Source organism: Argiope bruennichi, chromosome X1 (genome assembly GCF_947563725.1).
Source record: "Argiope bruennichi chromosome X1, qqArgBrue1.1, whole genome shotgun sequence".
Classification (NCBI taxonomy): Eukaryota; Metazoa; Arthropoda; class Arachnida; order Araneae; family Araneidae; genus Argiope; species Argiope bruennichi.
The window spans coordinates 25,377,616-25,404,848 of NC_079162.1; the positions used below are offsets into that span (position 1 = coordinate 25,377,616).

Here is a 27,233-nt window from a genome sequence, read left to right on the forward strand (position 1 = left end):
GGCTTACTTGAAGTAAATTAAGGGAAAATATATACTTTTTTAATTTATTGAATTATTTGACGATTTTATATTTTCTAAATCCTATTGGTTTTGCCATTTTTGAGAGAAAACAAAAATAAAACCCATTTACATTATAACTAAGAGAATAATAGATTGAAGATCATTGCTTCATTTGACAAAAGAGCTGAGAGTATGTGTATATTTCTATGGGGTCTTACTTTTCAAATAAAAGCAAATTCTCCAAGCAGTCAAGCCCTATTTCTGCTTAGATAATGCTCACTAGTAGCATACCAGTTTTGAAAACAATAAAGTTTTTCAAGAATATAATACACTTGATAACTTTAGTTGATGTTATTATTAAATTTACTGAAAAATTGAAAGGTCTATTTATTTTTTTATTTTCGCTAAAAACAGGATGGTGTAATTTTTTGCCTTTTGGAGGCATTCTTTACATTCGTTTGGCAGAAATAATCAATTTGATTATTAAGTATATTTTTACATTGAAAAATGAAAAAGTCATTAAATTTAGATTATCTCCCGATTTGGGAGGAAAACGTCTTAAAGCAGACTAATATAAATTTGATATTAACACAGGCCAGGTCTAATTTGAATATTCTTGCAAAAATAATTAAAAATATAGATTGGTAAATTGAAAAATCAATAATGATATTCCAATCCATAGATAAAACAAACATATTTAAGACATGGTTTACTGTTCCATTGCGCTTGGAATGGATTTATAATGTTTACCGTAAATATGATTTTAAAATATGCTTTATTTTTCAACTATAAGTAGCTTTTAAATGAATTAAATTCGATGAATATTCTTACAGAATTTTTTAGAAAGAATTCAGTTGTTTAATTTAAAAAAAGAAATATGTTAATTATAATTTCAAATATGTAAGACTATTTTTAGTTACTATAAGGAAAACTAGACTTTATTTTAATTCCCTAATACATTTGAATATTTTTTTTTCTTCTTTTACATTAAGACTTCATAGATAAAATTACGACTTTAGACAATAAATTTATATACGTAAGTACTCCTAATAAATGCTGAAAATGAGGACAACATTAAAATATTGAGACTGTAGTAAAGTCTCTAGATATGAAAGTAAACAAGAATTACTGGATATAAGCTCTAATTACCGTTTTGATATTCGCTAGAAATTTGTTAAGTGTTTATATATGTAACACAAATCCATTTAGTTTTACTGAGAGAATCTCATGAGTTGGATTATTTTAATTAATGGATTTAACTGACAATCTTTACTTTTAATCCCTTAATCATTATTCCGGTATGTGCACATTGACAGCACGTATCCCAAACGGGTTAAGGGATTGAATAAGTAACTTACTTTGAAAGTTCGATGTTACGCATATTAAAAATATAAGACTTGCAATTACAAAAATAGAATATATTGAATCGACGCTTCACAGTAATTCATTTATAGTAGGGTTTATACAAAAATTGACTTTTTGAAAAACCGATTTTAGAATTCAATATTTCCAAAAAACCGGTTTTCGCCGTTTTTCAAATTTTTGTCAAAAAAAAAAAAAACATCGAAAAATATTTAATTTATATAAAATAACAAAAAACGAAATCATTATGAAAGTCAAAATATATAAAAAAATTAAGGATTCATATGCTATTATTTATACAAAATAACGAAAACTCAAACAAAAAATTTCAAATAATATTTATATTATTTTCACTAATTTTGATTTCTCCTAAGAAAATAGGATTTTAAAAAACATAAAATATTCTCTGAACGGTGGCTAAGTCTTGTGCTTATTTTGAAGACAATATTGCCTGAAATTGAAAAGACTCGTTCACAAAGCTACCGAGATTGATTTTATAGTTTTCATGGCATCAAATAACAATTCTAAGTTTTTTGTTCTTTTATTCGTGCCTCAAATAATGAAAATTCAGCTTTCAGTGTCTCTGGATTTGTAAGTTTTCCTTCAGGATCTATTCAGAAACTTATGAATTGATTTTCCCATGGCTTCCTTTAAAAAAACGTTACTCTGATGATTAGTTTCTTTTTGCTTTTTATCAGAATAGGTTTCCACATAAAAATCCGGAAATATTCTAGACAATATATAGACAAGAAAAATATTCTGTGATACACAAATGGAAAAAAAATTACTATCCATTAAATAATATGATATTGCAGCATAGTTTCCTATTGAATCATATAGATTTAGTGCCCGATTTGTGTAAATTGGACCACATTACAGTTTTTTAATCGAAGTAAAGGTATCAGAAGATAACGAAGAATAATATATGGTATGTAAAATAAAGAATTCATAATGATTTTACTGAATAAAGTAAACATAATTTTATGCAAGGAAATTTTTTAAGAAATTTCAAAATAAATTTCTCCCATTTTTTATTGCAAAGAATGTATGAAAAGATCTCAAGAAATATTGAAAATGTTTACCAGTTCGAATACTTTTATTTATAAAATTGGCAAAAAGAGATAGAATCTTCTTGTGTAGCAAAAATTATTGCATATTTTTTTTTCCTAATTTTTCTTAAAATTGATTAAAGGAGAGAACCATTCGATATAACTGTCTATGAAGTGTTTCTTTGAAATACCAGACGCTTCTCAAAGCGCTGTTTAAGAAGTGCTCAGTTATTAATATGGCAGGGCATTGAACAATGCTATGTATTTATCCAAATAAAAAAAAAGATAAACTAAAATCTTAGCATAACTGAAATCTCACTCTCTCTCTCTCTCTCTCTCTCTCTTTTTTTTTTTTTTTGTAAAATTTTAGTTTGTCTTTTGCTGTAAGCGTTACATTAATTTTAGAGATACAATTGAAATACAAAAGCGTTTTGGTAATACTAAAGTATTATTTAATCCAAATCTAATTCTGTGTTTACTCCCCCTTCCCCCCACAAACCTATAAACTTTCTTTAAGTTAAGCATTTTCTTAAAAGGTACATTAACATATGGAGAGAATGAAAAATTATAAACAATTCTAGATTATATATGAATAGTTCAGGTTAAATTGTTCTACAAATGGAATGGAACTTCAATAAATGGAATTACTACTAATATGACGATGACAAAAACACTGTTCATTTATTCCTTCTCAGTTAACTCCATTGATAAAATTCGTTAATTTTCTTAATAGTTATATTAATTTCAGATATGTAAAGATGAAAGAATTTCTGGTTAATTCTAGGAGGTTACTTTAATAAATGTAGTTATTGTAACGATGACTTAAGGAAATTCCTTTATTTCCGCAGCATTTGACTCCATTGATAAAGTTTTATGGAGTCAAATACGTAATTGTAAATCATCCCTTTATTTTAAATAATTGAATTGAATTCATAATAATGGAATAGCACTCTTAATAATTGAATAATTTTAAATAATTGTAAATTCATTCCTTTATTTCCGCAAATCATTCCTTTATGGAGCATTGACTCCATTGATAAAGTTTGTTAAAGTGCAAAATTGTCATACCAGTCTTAGAATACTGAATTAAACGAAATACTGTATTATCCAAACACGAGTGCTTTACAATTCAATTCTGAAGCATTATCTCAATAAATAGACTTATAGATAATCTGACGATAAGTAAAAGAAAGAACCTTTCATTTATTTCCACTGCATTTGACTCCCTGTCTTTTCCTGCAAAAACCAAATTGATTTCTTTCCCCTGATGGCTTTTTCCTTTTTTCGATTTCACATCTTTTTGTCCGTCTTCATCTGGATGGCGCCACAAATGTAATCAAGTTCGGTTCAAAATCTGTCGATATTTATTTTAGTAAACGCCGTTCCCTTGTTCACATATGTTACTGCGAGTAATTTGAAAAAGTATTAGGAAATCAAAATTTAAGGCAAAGAGAGTTTTTTTTTTAATTTTATTTTTTCTCGCCTGATTCATGTTTTTTTAGGTTTGATGGTAGAATTTTTTTTTTTTTTTTTGATTAGCTAGCAAAATGCAACAAAAAATTATTTAGTATACGTGACGATTTACTTTTAAGTAACCAATATAATCAAATCTTTATTCCAAAGACATATATCTATCTAGTGCTTATAATACTAAATAGACATATCAAAATATTTTAAAAGATAAATGTATATCGTACTCCATTTTGGGATTAACAGAAAATCGGGAGAATTCCCTCTTTACTTTCTAACAAACTTCCTAAATATGGCACCTTTCTTTTTTTAAACTTTGTTGCTTAGTGAACACAATGAAGGTTGCATTTTCAAACAATAGCGCTTCTGACCAAATGATTTGACCTGAAACTTAATGTAAATTTATAATTTGAGTGTCAAGACAAAATGTAAAGTTAGAAATTTTGTTGGGTTTTGACTGAGGGTTGTTGGGTTTGTTTCGCAATTGTTCTTCTTCGAATTACGCGTAATAATTTCATGTATGCAGCTGAAATTTATCAGGAGAAATATTTTTGAAATTTTTTTAATATATATCCGAATTAATTTTCAATTATTTAAGTGTATAATCATGGCTTGTATAAAATTACGAAAGAAGTTCGAAAAGTTAAAAATTGCATTTAAATCAATAATGATAGTATAAGATTAATTAAAATACAAACTTTTTGCTAATAACTGAATTACTTTCTGATTTTATTGTGTAATAATAATTACATCTGAACTGCCGACGTGCTGGTATTGGGGTAAGGCATCTTCCCCGTTTAGTTTAGTTATATTAACATCCTGTTGTAAAGCAACACTAGGGCTATTTTGGGACGGACCTCGTAATTTCGAACCGCGATCAGATGACCAGGACGACACCTGAGCTGGCACCCCCCTCTCCACACCACACCACACCAGCGGGGGGACGTCTTCCCCGTGACCTGGGCGTCTTGGGGGCGAGTCCCGGTTCGGGCATGGTTGTTCTTCCTCTGTTCTATCTGTGAGATGTGTGAATGTACCCTCCTGTAAAAAGGAGTTGTGCAAGCGAATGAGTGATGCGTGAGTGGCAAAGTCGTACTCTTGGCCCCTAGTTGGTGCTACTAAAACAAGAGACGCAACAGCAGACGCTCCCCCACCGACTTAAATCGCTGTCTTCGTAAGAGCGGGCTTGTCCATGACAAGTGTCATAAAAAACAACACATCTGATTTTATTGTGTAATTACTTACTAATTTAATTGTGTAATAATAATTAATCCCCATCTGAATATAATTTAAATACGTATCGTAGTAAGCCATGATATTAGCGGTAGTGTGAAGTATAGTTTTGAGCAGAAATGATATCAAAATGTTGTTAGAAACGCATCAAATGAAGTGGATAAACGCGATCAAAGATATGACAGATTCTGCAATGGCAAAGTGGAAATTGATTTTATCTTCAAAATCATAGAGTACACTTAAGATAAAAGTTTTTGAGAACGCAGCGGTTGATTATTCAATCCGATTTGATTTCGATTCTTTTTTGTCATATATGTTTTCAGCAACTGAATTTGCATTGGTAAGAAATCATAAATCATCGAATTGCAGTCAATAGAACAGTGAAATAAATTCTGAGTGTCGTTTCATAACATGTTTATATCATAATTTTGACTAATTTTATAAATTTACCAATGACACTTCTTACCTGGCTTCGAAAACGTTTTTTTTTAAAATTATATAACCAAAGCATTTATTAATTAACAATTGTAAATTTGAAACTATTTTCCTGTAAATCCTATCCCTATCTGAATATAATAGTGGTTAAAAAATTAAAACCCGTGTAGTGAAAGGATAAAAATATAGTGCTCTATTCTTTATAAGTACAGTGCGATTTATGTCAGTAAATCAAAGACTTCTGACTTTCGTGAAATAAATTCATCATAACCTACTAGACGTTGTGCAAAGAAGCTAAGTAACATCGCATTTCAAAATTGAAAATACTTTTCAGAACAATGTTCTTTTTTCTAAAATGTTCTCATCAGTTAAAATCTCTTTAACAATCTTTAGCTGAAAAAATACATCTTTTAAGAATGAACTCTTTAAATTATCATGAAATACATGATAATTTAATAAATTTGTATCCATTGCTTAAAAATATGATGATATGTAATTACTTAATGTAAGAATAACATCATTTATTAAATAGAAAAGCAAAGGAAAGTTTGTTCCAAAACTACGAGTAAAAAAATTACCTTCGTCATGATATTTTTCTTCCAAATTTGGCATTTGTTCAAAAATACAATAAAATCCTCTTAAACTATGAGGCTCAATTTATTTCTTTTGCTGCTTAGGCTATATAAAATCTTCCTCCATTTTTCAGAGGGGAAAAAGAATTCAATGAAATTAAACTTTTTTCGCAGCTTGTTTTTCAACATTTCAGAGAATTTTTTTATTTATTTATTGTTTTACTTATAAAATTAATGCTTCAATTCAGTATTTAAAATTTATTAACATGCTTATTTTAATACCATTAAAAAGACAAATCTATTTCATTAACTGAAAAAAATTCTTCAACTGTCAAAAATTAAATTTGCGTATTGTTTGTCATCTGGGATGTGTTACATTACACGAATGAAATAGGATAAAGATAAACATATCATGTTAACCTTCTAAATAAGGGAGGATATTTTCACTTACTGCCTTATATAGTTAACAAAAGCAATGCGAGTTCACAGAACGTTTGCTGTGCCTATTCATTTTATATATAATTGTAAAAATGAAGGAAGATCACATATTGATTCAATATAATTCATCGATAGCTTTTCCTTTTATAGAAAATGACATTTCTGTTTCAATATACAAAATTTAAACTCTTATTAATATTGTTACGAATCTGTGATGCGGCTTCCCAGCATAGTTGGTTCCATAGAAGGTCCCAGAGCTTGGCGACCATTTAGCGACTTGGCGATGAATTTGGCGACTTTGGCGCCAAAATAGATTATACTCGAAACATCGAGAATTTTCCCGATCCGTCCAGTAAGAACCGAGATACGCCTCAAACGTTCCTGATTGGTTGAGAGGCTTCTAGCCCCGCCTCCTGAGACATATAAAAGGAGCAGCCTACAGCTGTCGGAGTCGTCGTAAATTGAGTAGTCGTAGTCGGAATCGACGGTGAAGGGTAGTCGGAAGCGACAGAGAAGAGTAGTCGTAAGCGACAGAGAAGGGTAGTCGGAATCAACGGTGAAGAAGGAGTCTTCCAGAGATTAGCAGAGCAGCGAAGGAGTCAAGCTAGGGCTGAACTAAGCTGTGCGCTACTGTCTGCAGTAGAGCCTTGTTGTATGCTGCACGTCTCGGCTGAAGATAATCGTCTTCTATGCTGTATATAGTTGTCGTCTTTGTGCTGTCCTGTGTGTCTTCGTGTAAATAAACGTCGTTTTTTTATTTTCTACTGCCGCCTGCTGATGAGCGTTCTCCACACCATATAACTCCCACTATCCAAACGAACCCCGGAAATTTCGTAACAATATTAATTAATATTGCAATTTATTTTAATAACTGAACGGTGACTAAAATAATTTGATATAAATGCATCCCTGTTCGGAATATAGTTTTCAACATCAGCAGAGATCCCGTTGCTGTCCCAGAGTAACAAATATGTCTAGTAAGAGTGGTCTCTCCAAAACTTTCTCGCATACTCTCCAATAAATGTCTTATCCCCCCTCTTTCTTCCAGATAAAATCGTGGACCTTGGGTAAGGCGCGAATACCTTGCATAGAATTGGGGAACAATAATTACGAAATATTGACCTTTGGCTGAATCTAGCATTTTTATTGAACTTGTTGCAAGAATATGTATTTTGGACACCTGTTTTGATGAGATGTTGACACAAAAGTCTCAGGAGAAACCAAAATTGTAATTACAAGATAGCATATCGAATTCCATTAATTTACATTATTACGTGCATACGAAATACAGACCGACAAACGTTCAATCGTTTGAGGAAATTTGATTTATTTGATAAGTATTTATATTTTAGAATCTGAACATATGTACCAAATTTCATCAACCTAGCATATTCTATAAATAGTTATCGAATTCACGTGTATTCGAACAACCAGACTTTCTGTGAATGGATTTCGTTCAAAATTTGAAAGAAATCTAAAACATTGGTCATAATTACGTATACCAAATTTCAGCCATCTAGCTCAATACAGTTTTGATTTTTCGTGTTCACAGATAGAAATATATAATGTGTTTTTCTGCTTTTTCTAAAGTAAGTTTTTCTGACTTAGAATGGTTTGAAATTTGGAGAAATCTTCGAATTTTGGAGAAGGTTCGAAGTAAAAGATAACATGCTACAAATTTATATCATTTTCACAAGCAGGCACAATCCCGTTCATAGAAGCCTTTCCCAATGATGAAGCAAATCATGCTTATGTTATACATGAAAAATGCATCACGGTAGTTAAGTTTTGAAATTTGTTGCTCGCTTTTAAAGTTGATAACGTCAACCATCACAACGTAGCTTAAAGTTAAGTGCAGTGATATGTTAGGTGACATGCACAGTGACATTGACCTCATAATTGAGCAATAAAGTAACTGACTCCATACGAAATCAATTTTCTAACTACATATTTAAAATCATAAAATAAATATAATTCAATTCCTAATAGCTATTAATTTTAAGAACTAAAAGAGAATAGTCTGAAAATTTAATTTTTAATTTTAAGAATTTAATTTGATTTGATTGACAAAAGACACTCCGCTGAAGACACAAAATTATTCATGTTTTGCGTAAGTCAACACATTAATAGTCACAAACTGACTCAGAGAAATTCACCAAAAAATGTTTATGAAAATTTCAAGCTTATGATTTAGTTAGTAATATGCAAATTATATTTACCTATTAATCTTAATTCAGCTAACTACATCCATTCGTTATAGTGATTATTTAGAGAATTTCAAGGATTAATGATTACAATTTTCAGACTTTAATCATATGAGATGTAAAATATAACGCGAATGAAATATGCTAACTCTAACATAACAAAGACAAATGCCCAATTAAGCGAACATATCTAGGCGTATAAGATTTAGATTCTTTCATCCTTGCCCTAACTAACGATGTGACTACAAGAGAAAATCTGTAACAGCCACAGAATTACATATCTTTTATGTAAAACCACAAAGACTAATGAAGGCATCTTGTTAAATAGAATGAAGACAAAGCAGTATTCATTAGAAACTTATGTTAAGACCATTTTCACATATATTAAAAAGCATTCTTTGGAGCAGTCCTTTTGTTCCTCGGTCTTCCTTTTCAGGAATATTTTGAATTGAAAAGGCCGAATCTCGAAAATGTGGTGTGAGGCACAGTGCTAACTATAAAGAGGAAGCTTTTGGTTTAGACATTTAATTGTCTTGAGGTGGCTTAAATGACTTCCTAAATCTTTTACGCTGCTAATATTTCTGTATAAAAGACGGCAACTTTTAACCGTGGAAGAAATGCCCTCATTTGCATGTTAATTAAGTATACGAACTTTCTTAATTTAGGGCTAAGTGCAATGAAAGTCGAAATTGCGGCTTTCAATTGGGTTATGGAAGTCACGGACTTTGAATATATTTTTTAAAGTACCGCTGATTGACCTGTTTTTCACCAGTTTGCTTCAAGCTTAGAAACATTCTGAAAATCGATTAAAATATTCTGGAAATTTAGAAACTATTTTTAATTTGGTTGTGTTAAACCATTTTTTAAAGAATTTTTGGAAACATTTTGCCATTAGCGTTTAGTAAATTTAAAATATATTAGAGGATTAACTTAAAAATAAGACATATGTTATGGATGTAAAATAATTCGGAGATTTTAAGGTAAAGTATTTCTATTTATTAAATGGGCAGAGTATATTTTTTATCTGTTTTCCGTTATATTGGGTAAATAATTATTCTTTCAATTACTTGTTAAGACATATATAATTTGTTTTGGTATTTTATACTTTTCCCAAAAACATTTCAAGAGGTAACCTTTAAAATTTTAATAAATTTTGTAAGTTAGATTATTCTTCTATTTATTATAAAGTAATATTACACTTACTTTAATCGAAACACTAAAATCTCAGAACAAATATTTTGGTTGATGTATACCACCAGTATAACTACCTCAAAAGTAGTGATGATTTTTTCGAAATTTTCCAATCAAATTTATTGAATATTATTTTTGTTCAGCTGTATTGTCTCACAACTTGAACTTTTTAAAGATCAGAATGTTTTAAAAGATATTATTTCTCAGTATTACTGTTATTGTTATATGTTTTTATTCAGTATTATTTTTTCATTGAAAATTTCTTTAAATTTAACAACATTTCTAAGAGTTCTCTAAACTTTAAAATTTCTACCTCTGAGTAAGTTCTGTGTATTTCTGTAACAGTATTACCAAAGAAGTGTTTTAAAAGGAATAAAAAAATAAATAAAAATATTTCTTCTGCCGGTAATGTTTTCTGAATTAAATTTTGGGGACATCGAAATTAGACGCTAAGGAATTAAAATTTATGGTAATGATCTTTTTAATGGATTATTTCTTCCCTCAGATAAAAATTCACGCTGCGAAATCAGCTCTCTAAAGTGTCGCTTTTTCAAATTACTTTCCAACACTAGTGCTCATTTATTTCCAATAGGCTGTCACTGTAACAGCCATTTTCTCCATTAGCTATGAAATAAATTCGTAAACTTTCCTAAATATTTCTGAGAACTAGCAAATAAACGAATAAAAGGGCATCCGAAATGACGCCTTTCTCGCGCTTAGGGGGCTTAACTGCAGGACAGCTGGAATAAGGGAGTTTCACATATCACCAAATTCCTAATTTCTGACATTCGGCAAGAAGATCCTTCTGTTCCCACATTTTCCCGAAAATCCGACTTAATTCCTGTTGCCTAGTTACAAGGGTAATGGCTCTCGCACACTTCTGTAGACACGTGTACTCGACTTAATCTTACCCGTTAGGCTTAAGATTGAATCAAAGTTAAGTAAAGTCTTTGTTTTACATGCACACCTAGAAGTGGCTTAGTGCCTATCTTTTCGACTTCATTTGTCCTTTGCCTTTAGTTCTATTTTCGCGTGAATTTCTTATTATGTTATCTTATAACCAAATGGCATTTATTTATTTGTTTCTCGATTAATTATGTCAAATTTATTTTCAGAATGATAAGATTAGGCTCTTTTCCTTATTATATGTTGTGTAACAGTAATTTACAACCAAAACTACCTAAAGGTTTTCAGTTACTTTAGTTTAATTTTTCTTAACGTTAGTACATTTTCGCATAAATTTTTAATTAAGGTATTAAGCAGTTGAATGGCATTCATTAATTTATTTTTTAACGAATTACTTTTGGAAAAATAATAACAGGCACACCTTTTACGAATCAATCAACTTTGAATTAAAGAATGGCCATTTGAAATTAAACCAAGGATTTAATAAGATTATGATAAATTTCATATGCGATATCTATTAGGTGTATTCCTACGAAAGTTACGTGCCAGTTACAGGATTTATTTTTTCGTCGTTAATAATTTAGAATGTTTAATCGTACTCATTAAATATGAGAGTTATATTCAAACAAACTTTCTTTTTTTATAATATTTAAAAAGACTTGATATTTGTTCTAATTATTTTTAATATTTAGGATTAGAATTCTCCGTTTCAGAAACTCTCGTTTAAATATATGGAAAATGACAAGACTGTCATTTTACATTAGAAATTTTGATGCTCGTGTAAAAATAAATAGGAAGATGATCCCTTTTATAATTGCTATGTACTATTATTACGATTTTTATCACCAGATACTTGTTTGGAAGGTGTGCTTCTTCACTCGAGGTTTGGTGAAGCGTGATTCTTGAGATTCTAGAAAGTTCTGTGTCTTACTTCACCAGACTGTAAAAGGCAGGCAACTGCTCTGAATTTAGTTTCAGAGTTGACCGAGTTATCCAACACGCTGAAACCCTGCGAGTTCCGCGAAATCTGCGAATCAGACAATTACATATTATAGTCTGTGATTTATTGCGATTGAATTTTGAAAATTTTTTTACTAAGCTTTAAAACAGTTTTTTTTTTGTTTCGAAGATTTTTTTTTAATTTTGCGATTTTTTTATAAGCCTATTTCTCGCATTTGAACTCGTGACATTACTATTAAGATTGGCTGTATATTAAATTATTTTAATCTGAGATATATGCTTCATCATTTGCGTCTTTTTCCCCGAGTGAAAGATTGTGCACAATGCAACAATATAAAAAGTAGAAGATCGTTTTCCAAGTTAGAAAATACTGTATACATCAGATTAATTTCCCAGATAGGTTCCCTTCAACCTGATGTGTTAAGATATTTCTAGATTACATCTATTTTGGAAAAATTGTTTGAAATCTTATTAAATGCTATCGAACGATGTTTAATAGCATTGACAAATTTTTAGAATATAACTGCATTGAAATTAAAATGGGAAAATTTTAACAGATAAAGGAAGGATTATAAATTTTTGATTTATTTTTTCACTTTAATTTCATTTATCTCTCATTTCACCTTAGCAAAAGATGAAAAGAATGATTATTTTTTACTGCTTACATTATTTTTATTTTGAATAATTTAATTAAATTTCCTTCACCAGTTATAAAACTGGCTGAGAAAATGGTAGAAATATGATCACTGTAAAAAAATAATCTATGAACTATTTACGTTAAATTATAGCTTATCGTTGCATATAGATTAAGACACAATTCGTGTAGCGAGCCGTAAAACTCCTTCAGGAGTTTTTCAAAATTTTTCTTACGTATAAAAATGTTATAAATTTATGATAGTGCTCGTAAACTTTGATAATTACTTATGGGATCCACGATAAAATTTCAATTTAATTTCCAGGCATTTTAAGTTTGCATCAACGCGAAAGTTTCAGTTTTTAAAGATTCTCTCATTTCAAAATATGACTTAAATCTTAAACACATATCTTGATTAACTTTAGTAACTTTCACGGGGGGGCATATAATAAAAATGTTTCTTTTGATGTTAAAGTTAATGAACTTCAGCCGGAGATAAGGCATAAAAAAGGCAATTTTTCTGGCTCTTCCCTCTCCCAATACTTCTAAAACTTGATTAGCCGAAAAATATTGACTGATTATTCTTACGTTTGCTTTTCTTGATTGAAAAAGCGTGCAAAAATGAATGGCGAAATGTTATTAACAAACTTTCTTCTTAAGTTCTTTCTGTATCTTTTTTATTGAAAATTCTTTATTGACTTATAGTCAAATTTAATTAAAGTTCTGCTATGATTAAATATTTTTCTTTCATATCTGTCCTTAAATAACATTGAACTTCATCTCGTAACTTGAATCGCGGGGTGAAAAAGAGGGACGCTTTTATGTTTTTATTCATTATATGTTCTCTTCTTCTTAGTTGTCGTTCTTTTTATCTCATTTCCACCTGCATTCTTTTGTTGGTCACGCAATTCTCTTTCATCACATTCACAGCTGCGCCCTGCTGAGATATTTGAGTAATAGCGTGTGTCATCAGCTCCTTAACATCAACGTCCACTAAAAGTGCCTTTCTCCAAGGTATTGAATTTTTGCGTCTTTTCAAAAATCGGGTCTTGTTTTCTTTTTCGAAAAACTGCATCTTAAACAAAAGACAGAATATTAAATGAATACTTTTTTTTTTTGCTCACTGATTATTGCTTGTAAAGAAAAGTGAAACTAGTGACACGAATGGCGTTTGCAATTACCACCTTAATATTCATGCCTGCAAAATGATTGATTGAAATTCGATATGAATTGAGTTTCTTAGCCCTTCTAAAATTGGACTCTTTTTCTAAAATAGATTGTAATTTTAGATGGAAAAATAAACACACGTTTTTTATTGATTCTAATTCTTTTTTTAAAGCAAATAAAGCGTGTCTTCCCCGGTATCTGTCCGTCCCGGTTCGGGCATGGTTGTTCTTCTGTGTTCTATCTGAGGCGTGTGAATGTGCCCCCTTGTAAAAAGGGGTTGTGCAAGCGAATGTGACGCATGAAGTAACTAAGTCGTACTCTTGGCCCTAGTTGGCGCTACTTAAAAATCAAGAGACTCTCCCTCGGCTTAAATCGCTGACAGATAACTGTCAGCGTGCTTGTAAAAGTGCCACAAGTCACAACAACAACAACAAAGCAAATAAACTCGTTTAAGTCTTACTATTATTAATAATTTTCTTAATCTTGTGGAAGAGTTAATTCATTTCTGCTCTTTTCCTTTTGTGCATATATTAGTAGTATTTTCCCCCATATTATTTAGATTTTATTTCTGTGAGTTTGCCTACATATATTTGCATATATACCTTTATGCTTTTATATTTGTATTTTGACTATTCTATTTTTATGTGATCATAATTCTTCAATTGTATTATATCTTTTACTGTATATTTCCGTTAGTATGTGAGCAAATCTGTTTATTTTTATTTGTATTTTTGTATTTGGTTTTTTCACCCTTTTCTTTTGCATTCGTGCCTACGCCCTTTACATTTGAAATTTCTTCTACTATCAATTGTGCATTGACTTACATTTGTAAGTCTTGTGGTATACTTGTTGGCACACGAGGGGTTTAAACATCGAGAATCAAAGAAATATATATATTATTCTCTTTCTCACATAAGAAAGTTTCTATCTTAATCTAGAATCGTAGTTTCAACCAAATAATAATAATATTAATTAAACTTTATTTTTCGCATAACAGTATTTTTTTTAAAGAAAATAAAATCATTTGCGTTTGCGTAACCTTGCTACATTTTTTTTGTGATTGCGTAATATGCTACATTTTTCTTATCTGAAAAGTGTGTAATTTTATGTCTATTTTGCATCATACGTTTTCCTTAGCATGGTAATATTTAAATAAAACATTACATGCGACATCATGACCTTAAAGTTAATTTCAACCCAGAAGTATCCCACTATAATCGCATTTTCTAAAACAGGATTCTATTTCGTTTTCGAGAATCAAATATATGCAAAAGAAAGAATATCAATTCAATGTTATTTGTCCGATTCGTGATAATTATTTTTAAGAAAAATAATTAATTTTAATTAATAAATCTGGGATTGTTTACCAACTAAGAGTTTCTAATGCTGTTAAAAACGTGATTGTTTCTTGACCCAAAAGAATTATGGATTAAAAAGAAACGTTTTCCTCTCTATTCTCTGTAATATGCGAGTTTTTAAATTTTATTTTATGCGGTGATTCAGAAACAGAGGGTCATTTTTGAATTGCACTTCTGTACTTGCAATACTCTGTGAATTTTACAAAATGCACTTCTTTTCTTTTTTTTATTCTTTTTTTTTAAGGAACCGAAATTTATTGAAAGCATCATTTAATATTGAAAACCTCATATAGTTTTGAATTATTGCTTTTTTTGCATTATTGCGTTATTTGAGACGTTTGTGTATCTGCTTACAAATGTTTTTTCCATCCTCCAACGTTGAGAGTGTCAACTATCACATTGTGAACCACTTTTTTTGCACAGTATTAAACCGGGCGTATACCTGCAATATTTAATCTGCCAACTATTGCATTGGATGTCAAAACTTTGTGGGATCATGCTGGAAAACCACAACCCGAAATTTCTACAATTAAAACAGTCCAACAGCATTCCTCATTGAACTGAATGATCGAATTACTTACTGTCTGGCGCCGACGTTAAGTGCATGAGCTTTTACTGCGAAGTGCTTGTTATACACTCGTATCATGCCATTCATTAGGAATTGGAAGATTTAGTAGCATGAACTCTGAAATTGGCGAGCAGTATTACTTATCAGATTGCAGGTGGAAGAAAATATTAAGAATTTTCCATATTTAAAAAAACATAATCCATTTTTTCGTAATAAATGCGTTTTACATTATTTATGCAATTTCAATTAGTTTAATCAACCTTTTCAGATATTTCATTTTTTAAAATCATCTAATGGGAATTCAATAATTAAATTTTAAATTCGATAATTTCAGATTCTGACCATAATTCACATATAAATGTTTTTAGAAGCATATTTGAAAAAATATTTCTTGGGTAATAAAAAGATTGTATTTGTTTTTTTGAAGCAAAATTACTTTGGATATAATTGTAGAGTAACTAATTCAATTGTATTGTTAAAGGTTAGCAATTGTAGAGTAACTAATTCAATTGTAGAGTAATTTTTAGCAATTTTTATTTTGTGATTCATGAAATTTAGAAAGGGAATTATTTTATTACTAAAGAAGGAAGAATGCTGAATTATGCATTGAGAAAATAAGATAGGTATTAAATTGGCGTAATTTTTAGCAATTTTTATTTTGTGATTCATGAAATTTAGAAAGGGAATTATTTTATTACTAAAGACGGAAGAATGTTGAATTATGCATTTAGAAAATAAAACAGGTATTACTTATAATTGAATATTGCTGTAAATGTAATCTTTCATTTCGTCTGTTCATGCATTTTTTAATATTTTTCTTCTTTTGCTTTCTTTTCTTTTAGAATTACAATTTATTATATACTATATTGGCTTTTCCTATTTAAAATTTGTTAGAAAGGTTAATTCATGTAAGAAAAGTGTGTTTGGATAATTATTCTACGAAGTATTTTGAAATTGAATGTTGATAAAAAATTTGAACTTGACTGCATCGAAGCTAACGGAGCCACAATGTAGTACAAAACAATCTTTGTACTAAACATGGCAATGAAGATTTATTGACAAAATTAGCAATTTTTATAGACATTACGTAGTTAATAAATAAATAGTAAGTAATTTTAACGAATAAAGTAATAGTTATCTTTATTTAAAAATCCTAAAAATAATAGAAATAAATATTAAATTTATTAAAAATATTAAGCACTTTAAACAAAAAAAGTTACTATAAATTTAAAAAAAATAAAAAAATTACATCTAATATATTTAAAGTATTTTTTAAAATTGAATAATTGTTAAAAAAAGAAAGAAGTACCCTTTAGTGCACTAAAGAACCACTCTGCTTTAGTGCCGATCATTGTATATGAAAAATTTCTTTCTTTATCAGTAAATACTATTCACATCATCATTGCTTACGATTCATAAATAGACATGAAGTAATGCATCATTTTATTTTATGAGCATATTCAAAATGTATTGTATTTCATTACTGATAAATGTTAATCAGTTTTCTCTCGTGCTTTACTGACAAAAAGCACGAGAGAATGGTTTAGCGTTTCTATGGCTTTTGATCGCGAAAAATTTCATTATAGGAAGACACATGTACAGGCTATATGCTTGTTACAGACTTGGAATACAAAGTACTGAAGACAATTCTAAATGCTCATTCATTTTAACATATGTATCTTTAATTTCCTTCATTGTTGCATTTTTTAAAGTTATTATTCGTTACTTTCCTGCTTTTGAAATGAATATAAATTTGAAAGCAATTATAATTATAGAAATAATATTGTAGGAATAATTATTATACATATGATTATGAGAATGATTATTCCATAGAATGTCTTCAAGAAGTATCCAAATTAATAACCGAAAATTTATATTAGAAATGGATTTTTTGCTTAAACACAATAAAATGAATTCAATTTAATTGAGATTTATCAACCAAATATGTTAAGTAGAGTAATAAAATCAATAAAAATGAGTTACAAATCGTAATTTTACATCTAAATGTAATTTATCGATAAGAACATAATTATACTTAAAAGTTTGAAAATCGATATAATTTTTGCAGTGCTTTAACTCTGTTGAACAGAATTATTTAACAAATCACGATTGCTCGTATAATAAAGACGAAATTTAAAAAATGACCGCAAATACTTTAAAAAAAGACACTTATAATCTCTCTTTTTCTTTTTGAATATAAAATTTTGAATATAAAATTTTGAATAAAAGTAATAACTTAAATATGAATTTCATTCGAAATTTTGAATAATTTTTTGTTATAGAATACTTTTGCTTATCAAGAGAAATTCTTACAAAATTTTATTTTCCATGAAGCTTATTCGTCTTGTCATTTAGGAAGGTTGAAATTTATTATATTTTTAAATTTTATATGAACCGCTTCGGTCCTTCATTTAAAGTTAGAATTGTATAATTTTGTGTTGGAGAAATAGTGGTAATCTAAAATGTTTATCATTATTTCGTTGAATTACTAAAATAATTTGAAATTTTTCATTTTCCCTCTGTGTATGGCATAAATATATCATCATAATAATGCTTTGTTGCCTGAATTTAATTTGGTTTATGTTTATATACAATGTTATAATAATTGCAATTACAGCTTTCACAGATTAATTACAGTATTTAATTAATTCTATTAAATTTTTATATTTTCATAAGAAATCTTGAATATTTAAAACAAACAATAATACAAAATAAACGTAAGTGGCTTTTTCTTCATTACAAAACACGGATTTCTTTATGCCTTAATCATAAATAAAAATAAATTTGACAATTTTTTTTTAATTAAATAGTTACAATCCTAAAAAGTATACATTCTGGCTCAAATGAGATCAGTGGAATTCATATTGATCTTATACTTTTCTTTCAAAATTCTTATTCGAATAATTGTTCGAATTTTTTATTTAATCTCTTTTTTTTTTGGAGTTTAAGTATTAATATATCAAACATTTCATAAGCAAGTGAAACAAAACTACATTATGAACTTTCGTAAAAAATTTTAAAAATAAAAAAAGCATTATTATGATATATCATTATGATGCTTTTTATATGAAAGAGCTATATGTATTTATTATCCGTTATGGTGTTATATTTAATACTTAAAGCTAAAATATACGTTTCTTGTTTCGTCTGTGGGTTTGCGCATAGAATTATAGTTACAAAACTTGACAGAAATATACTTTGGACGATGGGGACATGCACATCAAAGTAATTTTTAGACACTTAAATTAGTTTTAATTAATAAAAAAAATGAAGCGAAATTTTGATGTTTTCAGTAATAATTAAAAAATATATATATTTTCTCACATATAGATACATATGATATACAACACCTATATCAACTTAATATTCAAAAAATGTACACCCACTTAAAATTCAGTAAATAAGTAATTTTTAGACACTTAAATTAGTTTTAATTAATAAAAAAAATGAAGCGAAATTTTGATGTTTTCAGTGATAACTAAAAAATATATATATTTTCTCACATATAGATACATATGATATACAACACCTATATCAACTTAATATTCAAAAAATGTACAGACTCTCAATTTTCAGTGAGATATTTAATTCTTTAATTTTAATAAATTAATAAAAAAATTTGTAAGTATGATTTACAACAGTAGGTTCTTTTGTTGAAATTTAAGTCAATTCTATTTCCTTCTTCATCAAATAGTTGAATGATTTATTTTTCTTCTATTGAAAAAGATCATGGTATCTCAGATTACCTTTTAAATTAAGAATTTCATTTCTTAGACTATGAAAAAGTAGTTGATTTTATATCTTGCGAATATGAGATTCTCTCTCTTTCTTTCTGTTATTTTAAGCACAAGTTAATTATTATTTCAGAATTAGATTTTTCATGTCATATTAAGTGCCATTAGGAGATTTTCATAACGTATAAAAGCTATAGATATTCTTAATAATGCTTTTCATAAATAAATGTAAATTCTCCTTATTTTGAGACTTAAAAATTCTGTAGTTATTGATTTAAGTTATTCGGTTACTTGATATAATTATATAATTTGTAAACATTTGACAAATTCAATCAGCCATTTTTTGAAAAAGTCACATGACAGTCATCGTAACACATTTCATTGGAGTTTTGCAAATAGAAATGTGTGAATTTAATGGTAGAAAGTGAATTTTACATATAGGAATATTTGTGATACAATAAAATTGAGAATTAATGAATTAAAATTGGGAGAATCTTTTTTTAATATAAAGTACAAAAGACAATCTCATTTTAATTTTAAAAAGTGACCGTATACGGAAGTGAAAAATGCAGAAATACAATTCAATAATGTACTTTGAAAATAATTAGCATGTTTTTTTTTTTTTTTTTATCAAATTAGAGGCAGCAGCTGGTAATATAAAACTTAAGTTGATAATTGATTCAGAAATCTTTATATTTCAATAATGAGTTAAAGATTTAATTAAGATTTGCATTTCAAAAGAGACTTCGAAATGCTTCATTTAAAAAATATATACTTTAATTATTAGGAAACTTGTTTTTTATCGAATTAAATTTAAGAAAATTAGTCGAGTAAAAAAAGAATGCTGATTAAAATCTTTTACTTTTATAAGAAATTAACTGAACTTAATTTTAAAAATCCAAAAATGTTATTTTCAAATTAATTGAAGATAATGAGTTAATATGCTGCACTTATAAAATGAAAATAAGAATTCTGCTCTTTTATAAATGAAAATGTTTCGAATTTTTATGAAATTTATGTTTTGAGTTTTTGTGTTTTGAAATTTATGTATTACTGAGATAAATCAGAGCAGATATTTGATTAATTATTCAGTGTCAAATACTATGCAACAATTAAATTTGCTGTAAGAGTTTCTCAAACTAAATCATATGGCGAAATAAAGTTTAATTTAGTTTTCAAGGGTAGTGCCATTATATATATTTATATTGGTGGTTTTGTTTTTCTTGGATGTCCTGATTCGAATATGCAATAAATAAATTCATTCCAACCACAAAATGTAGCAAAAATATCTTATTAATAGTTCGTTATTCTATAACATAAAAGTTTTTTTTTTATTTAGCTAATAATTTTTAGACACTTTGCACTTTTATTATAAATGAAATTTATACCCCCTTCTTCTACCGTTTAGTTTATAGCAATTCTAAACAACCTATTAGTCATTTCAAAAAATTAATCGTTTATTAGCTGATTGATATGAGAGTTCCTCGAGGAGAAATATATGACCTTCTTAGTTTATTTATATTAAGTGCGATTTCACATTGAGTCTAGTTTTATAAAATATAATTCTCATGGTTTGTTCACTTATTTTATAGAAATACAGTTGCCTTTACTCCTAATCGGAGAAGTATTTTTCAAATGCTCATGACTCGCTTTTTTTATGTTAGAAGCGATGTTTACGTAAGGAGCTTAATTAATTCAATATGTAATTGAAATTGGGAATTAATTAAGATAGTTGAATATAAGAAATATTAAAATGATAGAAAACATCTTCATCTTTATTTTTAGGATGTTTCATTATATGTCTGAGGAAATAGAGTTAAAATTATGGGTTATTAAATTAAATTAATTTATTCTACAATTTTGCGTCCCTTGGTAATGGGCCCAGGGCGAGTGTCCTGCCTTCCCAACCATAGTTATACCTTTGAGTAGTGACCAAAATTGTGGAATTTTTTTACGAAAAAAGCGTATTTTTTTAAAAATCTTATGATTCATAGCAGCAATTTTATCTAAAGAAATGCCATAAAGGTATACATCATTTTCCAAGACAATTTAACATCATTAATTAGATAATATAAATTATTTAAGAAATTTTTATTAGGTATATTTGTATAAGAATAACAGTTATTATAAAGAAGAAAAATGAAACACAGAAATAATGGCATATACAAAAAGTCTCACTAATGGCAGTTAATACTTATTTAGATCGTCTTTAGCGTCAATTACGACTTTGCAAAGTCGTGGCATAGAATTCACCAATGCTCTTAAGTAGTGTGTTGTTATAATGTGATACCATGATTGAATTAGTGCGTCATTTAATTGGGTTTTATTGCTGGGTTGCTTTTATGTAACACGTTTCTTTAATCTGCTCCATAGAGTTTCCATTAAAGTAAGGTCTGGTCTAGATCCAAGCTATTCCAATAGTGAAATACTCTTAACTTGAAGCCAGATTTTACACTGTAGAGCTGAATCCTGATTGTAGAGCTGAATCCTGATAAATTATAATTTCTATATAATTTCGGAAAAGATCACATGCAGAAAACAGCAGTTTAGGATTGAGTATTTTATTTATACATTTTTAGGTATTAATCACATTGATTGTTACCATGTTTTTTACTATCTTACAACCCTAGATCTAACACTAACTGGGTTTTAAAAATAGGTGTATAGCTTCTTATATTTTTCCCCTTATCTATTTTATACCATCATTACCAAATAGGTAAAATTTTGGTCTCATCATTCCAAATCACTCTGTTCTATTGTTCTACGTCCACTTAACATATATTTTTGCTCAGTTTAATCCTTTCAACCTTTTTACTTTCTCGTATAACAAGTATAGAGGAATGGCAATTGTCAAAAAATTCGAATTCGAAACTTCTTTGACACGTCCCTGATCTCTAAAAACATATATTTGGCATTATTTACGTCTGTCAATCTGTCTATGAATGCCTATAACTCAAAAACTCTTTTAGTTATATAGATGAAATTTGCTGTATGGTCCTACTACCTAATTTGTAAATCTCTATTACATTTTGAACGAAATCGATTCAAGGAATGTCTATCTGGTAGCCTGTTCGAGCACAAGAGAACACAATAACTTCAAAACGCAAAGAGAGGATTTAAAATTTGGTTCACAGGATTAGAATCTAAAATATAGACTCTTGCCACATTTTAAGCCCAATTTATCAAAAGGTTGACCATCTGTCGGTCTGTACTTTCGAATCCTTGTAATGCAATAACCAATAAAAGTTACAAGTTAAATCAATCAAATGCATGTGATCTTGTGACTACAATTGTTGTAGTAATTGTCAAATTTTAGTTACAATCGATCGTCCAAAGTACATATTCTCACGAAAGATTCGGTAAAAATGCTGAATTTACGTCAAAGATCTATGGTTCGTAACTATCGGTCATCAATGTTTTGCAAGGTGTTAACGGTCAAGGTCCATAATTTTTTGATGAGGAGGGGATAAGACCTTTATTGAAGAGTATATGATAAGTTTCGAGGAGACCAATCCCACTGGTTTCGGATTCAAAAATGACTTTTTTCGTGGAATTCTTACATTTAAACTACATTTCTCTAATCTGTTTCAAATGGTCCTCGGTCTCAACTTTACATTACATTATATTATTTCATTTTTATGCTCCCGTATAATTTTCATCTATCACGTAGACACAATCGTTTAATTACTGTATCATTATTTGGTGAATGCATCTTTTTTTTGCCTTTATCAACTTGAGGCTTTGGTGACTAAGTTTCCTTATACCCCTCCAAAATTTTAGAATGTTTTTAGTTAAATTTCTCCAAATTTTCTATCTAGCTCCTTTTTAATTAAAGCTCTGTTTATCCAATAGTAAAATGTACACTACTTTTGGGGGTGGGGGTGCCGAATCAACCCTTTGTGCAATTGCTTTTATTTTTTGCATTTACAGTTTGACAACTCATAAAAGGAAAAATAAAAAAAGTAATTAAATAGAGAACAATCACAAAAAACAAGAAAAGATAAATCCTCTCAGCCCCAAAATATGGTATCAATTGCTGTATTTTTAATAATAAGGTGCTACTTTGTTGGCTTTCTTAAAACTTCTCCTCATTGCCTGCATTCAAATGAAGAAAAGTTATGTCTAATCAACTTAAGCAAGGCGTGTTTCTTTATTCTGATTATTTGACAATAGTTTACAAAAAGATAATTGAGCCTAATTCAGTGCGTTACATTCTTGTTTAAATTAACTTTAAAATAATATATGGCTTCAGGGTACAGATGTTTAGCTTTAGAGTTAATGCAAATTCTATACCTGTTATAAGCAACCAAAACTCAAAGATGCACTTTTCCAAAAGTTTTCCACAATTTTGACAACTACTGTATAATCAGGCAGATTTCAATTAAAAGTTGAAGAAAATCTAAGAATTTTAACTATTAAAAATCAATAGGCAGTTCAAATTTAATTTTGAAACATTTATTTTTTTATAGGGAAAAGGAATCTAAATTCGTTGCCTGCTTACTGAAGAATGTTTTACTAAGAAATTAAAAACAGTATTTTTTCTGGAGAAAAAAATTTAAATTACTCAAGCAAAATTACCCAAACGTGACAGTACATAAGAAGAATAGTTGCATCCAAACTATGCTTATAACTTTATACTTTTAATTTAAATGTACATGTTACCAGATTCTTTTGCCCAGAATTATAACTTATTATATTTCATTTGCAGGAAAATTTTTTTTAATGTTTTAATATTACTCACTTTTGAATGATATTTGATTAGTCATTTCTATAAAATGATTTGTTTTATTTCAGGCGTATATTAAGCATAACGGAAGTATTTTCTATCTCTCTCTGCCTTTCTCTTTTCTTCCTTTTCCTACCTCTTAGATGTATTACTTTCCCATTTTTGAACAATGCTTTTTGAGCTACAACTATTTTATTTAAGCGGCATTTAAAGTGTCTCATTATTCATGTATTATGAATTCAAAAATGGAAGGATAATCTTATTTGTCCTTAGGCAGGAACTTTCAGAGTTTCTGCATAATATTAAAAGAGGATCGAAGCAGTCAACATCGGAAGAAAAAGTTGAAAACTTTTCATTTGTTGATGTTAAAGTTAGAAAAGTAGGTCACGAGTAGAATATTGACTTATTCCCCGAAATTTATGATGCCAGTTATCAATTAATCATGATTTTCTTGTTGCAAAGAAGATTTACTGTCAGGCAAGAAGTATTTTTACTGTCATGCATCTGATGCATTTCTCTATACATAGCACATATAAAGAAATGCCTATATGCTTCGAGAGAGAAATTTTAATTTTCACCCAGTTTCAATAATGTATGAAAATAGTTTTATCTTATTGCCTACAGTTTTTCAGTATTTTTAATAAGTAAAGACTAACTTTAATTTATTGATGTTTCAATTAAGTTCAAATTATTTATAATTGGTTGAAGTTATTTCAGATTCTTAGATTTATTTTCTGACAGAATCACAAGTTCAAAGATTGTTTGTTAAGCAGCATTGAACTTGCATGAAAAGTTACATGTTATCATTCGTTATGGCCATCAAAAATAGAATTTCATTAATGTTATTGTGCGGTTATTTGTTCCGTTAAAAATTTGTTGCAGAAGTGAAGCTATCATGCGATCAGTATATCACCCAATTAAATGAAAATGCTAGATATTTGAAGGATAACAGTGCAATAAGAGTATACATAAATATATCTAGAACATTTATTTACAGTAGTTGATAGTAAAAATAAAAAAAGGCTAATAAACACACTTTATTATGGTACTAAAGAGCAGAAAAATTTTTAATAAAAAATGTGGATTTCATTTCATTAATTTGAAAATGAAAATTTTGAAACAATGATTGAAATACTTTAAGAAAATTGGATTTTTTTACCCTGTTCATATTTTAATTTTTACTAAATATTTAGGAATTTTCTTTCTTATATTTTCATCTTGGCTTAGCAGTTTGCACCATCTCATGCATTAATCATTTTGCTTTGACCATATTTTTCATAAAGAATTTTTTAATACATTAACAAAAGTATGTTTTCGTGTTACTAAAATATATTTTTTTATTTTTATTCTTTAATGTATAATACTATTTGAAATGCTATAAAATTTACTGTTTTCATATACTACTTTCTCCTGGTAAAAATATGGCACTAAAAAGCTAAAAAATCTAAATTTGGAAAAAAAAAATTACTTTCTGTTGAGTTTCAAAAGGTTATAAATTAAACAGTAAGGAAGAGCTGCCATTGTAAAGCATGAAAATGGAAATCTTATCCTAATTTCTTATCGATGTAGATGACGACAGTAACAAGCTGAAGAAAAAAATCTCCAACTACTACCTTTCGAAATCAGCGAATGAAGAATTCTGGCATAAAATACCACATCATTTTCATTTAAAAGGAGTAAAAACGTTCAACATGAACTTTGAGGTATTCAAGAATACAAGTGAAGATAAAAATAGAGTAAACATGAACAGCGAACTTTATACAATTTGCGTTCTGGTAAAAATGAAGAGAAAACTAAATTTAATTACTGAAGAAGAGGAACGAGCATTAAAACAGGACTACAAATAATTCACTCATATATCATTCGACCTATTAAATATGTCTTTAAAGGAGGTTCAAATTAGCTAGCAACTTCTGTGGACGATTACATTCGGTACACAGTTATGAAGCCAATGAAATGTAAAAGTCGAGTTTTGGAAAGTTTCGATGAATACAAGAAAAGTAGAAAGTAATCATGGAACTAAAATCGAGATTCATCGCAGCGACAAAGGCGGAGGATACATAATTAAAATGCTTGGCGACTGTTTGAAAAAAGTGGAATTTTTCGCCATCTGGCGATGCTAAAAATCCCATACTTATACATAAATTCACTTAGCCTATACTTCTCGACCGAACCTGTCGAGACTGTCGAACCTGCTCATATACATATGTCTTATACAGTAACATATATGAGCTAGTTCAACTAACACCATTCAAAGGAACATTGGAGATATATAAAGCACATATTCAGATACCTAAAGGAACAACTTTCCTTGAAGGAGACGGAGGAAAAATACTTTTCTGGTGCTGATTGTGATTGTGATAGAATCGATCGCAAATCTTTTAGTGGCTACATAATTGTGTTAGGAGGAACAGCCGAACAGCCATTTCGTGCTGCAGCGAAAAAAAAAAAATGCGCAACATTCTCATCTTCAAAAGCGGAGTATACCAGCATGTTCCAAATAACTAAAGAAGTACTGTGGATTCAAAATCTGTTGAATGAGCTACAAATGAAAACTTTCATTGATGAACCACAACGACTTTTCGTCGACAATCAAGGAATGATGTGCATTCACTAGAACCAGGTAACTTCTGAAGAAGTAAGTACATTGGCTTGAAGTATTTCTTCTTGCGGAAGATTGTCGAAAGAAGTACATTGAATTTTATCCACATACCATCAATGTGGCTGATATACTTAAGAAGTCTGTCAACAAGCAAACTTTGTATTGATTCAGGTGTGATTATTGATTTGTAATCTTTTTCTTGAAATGAGCATATATCAACAAGAGAGGGGAGGATGTCAGAATTATACGTTGATATACTCAAATACCATATACATTATATATTTATATTGCAAGAAACGGCAACGTGCTTTTTTTGTTTTGCATGTTAATTTATTCCAATTTTGTTTTTAATGTATATCATTGTAAGATTCCTTCTAGTAATATGTTGATTTCAAGTCATTCCTTTTATTCATATTAAATCTGTTTTTGTCTTCGATATTTGAACATTTAATTTAATTTTAAAAATCACTTTGGTTTCCACCTTTTAATTTGTATACTACTACTCTATGCTTTGTGATAGTTCATTTCAGGATCAATAACACATTTAAATAATGCAGATAATAATTTGTTTGAGGTATGCTTAGAAAAACTTCGTATTGTTTTCTATAGCGAGAGTGGATAAAC

General features: G+C 28.8%; 1 protein-coding gene across 3 annotated transcripts in view; it reads right to left on the minus strand.

Moving 5' to 3' along the window:
* LOC129959555 (suppressor of lurcher protein 1-like) overlaps positions 1-27,233 on the minus strand; it is a 72,549-nt gene that overhangs the window by 17,853 nt on the left and 27,463 nt on the right. The gene's annotated exons all lie outside the window — the stretch shown is intronic.